Genomic DNA, 2,513 nt, shown 5'->3' with positions numbered 1-2,513 from the left:
CTCCTGATACAAAACTAGAATTTTCAGCCAGAAATTCCATCTCGTTCAGGAGATGTTCACGTTCAAAAATTTTTCGAAAAACCCAGGTAGCAGGAGAACTCCTGGGCGGCCGGCTCTGTCGTGCCACCTCTTGGAACCTTATGTCCTCCTGATACAAAACTAAAGTTTTCAGCCAGAAATTCCATCTCGTTCAGGAGATATTCACGTTCTAAAATTTTTCGAAAAACCTAGGTAACAGGAAAACTGCGGGACGGTCGGCTTTGTAGTGCCACCACCGCGAACCTTATATACTCCTGATACAAAACTAGTATTTTCAGCCAGAAATTCCATCTCGTTCAGGAGATGTTCCCGTTCAAAAATTTTTCGAAAAAGCCAGGAAGCAGGAAAACTGCTGGACGGCCGGCTCTGTCGTGCCACCTCTTCGAAACTTATGTTCTCCTGATAAAAAACTAGAATTTCCAGACTGAAATTCCATCTCGTTCATGAGATATTCACGGTCCAAAATTTTTCGAAAAAGACAGGTAGCAGGAGAACTGCCGGACGGCCGGCTTTGTCGTGCCACCTCTTCGAATCTTATGTTCTCCTGAAACATAACTAGAATTTTCAGTCAGAAATTCCATCTCGTTCAGGAGATGTACACGTTAAAAATTTTTCGAAAAACCCAGGAAGCAGGAGAACTGCGGGACGGCCGGCTCTGTCGTGCCACCCCTTGGAACCTTATGTTACCCTGATACAAATCTAGAATTTCCAGCCTGAATTTCCATCTCGTTCATGAGATATTCAAGATCAGAGTTTTTTCGAAAAAGCCAGGTAGCAGGATAACTGCTGGACGGTCGGCTTTGTAGTGCCACCACTTCGAATCTTATATACTCCTGATATACAACTAGAATTTTCAGCCACAAATTCCATCTCGTTCCGGAGATATTCAATTCCAAAAATTTTTGGAAAAACATATGAAACGGGGGAACAGCAGGACGGCCGGCTCTGTCGTGCCACCTCTTCGAATCTTATGTTCTCCTGATACAAAACTTGAATTTCCAGCCAGAAATTCCATCTCGTTCCGGAGATATTCTGGTTCAAAAATTTTTCGAAAAACCTAGGTAACAGGAAAACTGCTGGACGGTCGGCTTTGTAGTGTCACCTCCTCGAATCTTATATACTCCTGATACAAAACTAGAATTTTCAGCCAGAAATTCCATCTCGTTCAGGAGATGTTCACGTTCAACAATTTTTCGAAAAACCCAGGAAGCAGGAGAACTCCTGGCCGGCCGGCTCTGTCGTGCCACCTCTTCGAACCTTATGTTATCCTGATACAAAACTTGAATTTCCAGCCAGAAATTCCATCTCGTTCCGGAGATATTCTGGTTCAAAAATTTTTCGAAAAACCTAGGTAACAGGAAAACTGCTGGACGGTCGGCTTTGTAGTGTCACCTCCTCGAATCTTATATACTCCTGATACAAAACTAGAATTCCCAGCCTGAAATTCCATCTCGTTCATGAGATATTCAAGATCAAAATTTTTTCGAAAAAGCCAGGTAGCAGGAGAACAGCAGGACGGCCGGCTCTGTCGTGCCGCCTCTTCGAATCTTATGTTCTCCTGATACAAAACTAGAATTTTCAGGCTGAAATTCCATCTCGTTCACGAGATATTCAAGTTCAAAAATCTTTCGAAAAACCTAGGTAACAGGAAAACTGCTGGACGGCAGCATTTGTCGTGCCACCTCCTCGAATCTTATGTTCTCCTGATACAAAACTAGAATTTTCAGCCAGAAATTCCATCTCGTTCATGAGATATTCAAGTTCAAAAATTTTTCGAAAAACCTAGGTAACAGGAAAACTGCTGGACGGTCGGCTTTGTAGTGCCACCACTTCGAATCTTATATACTCCTGATATACAACTAGAATTTTCAGCCACAAATTCCATCTCGGTAAGGAGATGTTCACGTTCAAAAATTTTTCGAAAAACCCAGGTAGCAGGAGCACTGCTGGACGGCCGTCTCTGTCGTGCCGCCTCTTCAAATCTTATGTTCTCCTGATACAAAACTAGAATTTTGAGCCTGAAATTCCATCCAGTTCATGAGATATTCAAGTTCAAATATTTTTCGAAAAACCTAGGTAACAGGAAAACTGCTTGACGGCAGCATTTGTCGTGCCACCTCCTCGAATCTTATGTTCTCCTGATACAAAACTAGAATTTTCAGCTAGAAATTCCATCTCGTTCTGGAGATATTCACATTGAAAAATTTTTGGAAAAACATAGGAAACGGGGGAACAGCAGGACGGCCGGCTCTGTCGTGCCACCTCTTCGAATCTTATGTTCTCCTGATACAAAACTAGAATTTTCAGCCTGAAATTCCATCTCGTTCACGAGATGTTCACGTTCAAAAATTTTTCGAAAAACCTAGATAACAGGAAAACTGCTGGATGGCCGGCTTTGTAGCGCCACCACTTCGAACCTTATATACTCCTGATACAAAACTAGAATTTTCAGCCAGAAATTCCATCTCGTTCAG

Source organism: Frieseomelitta varia, unplaced genomic scaffold, assembly GCF_011392965.1.
Source record: "Frieseomelitta varia isolate USP_RPSP 00005682 unplaced genomic scaffold, Fvar_1.2 scaffold_530, whole genome shotgun sequence".
NCBI lineage: Eukaryota > Metazoa > Arthropoda > Insecta > Hymenoptera > Apidae > Frieseomelitta > Frieseomelitta varia.
Note: the sequence above shows the minus strand (reverse complement) of the source record.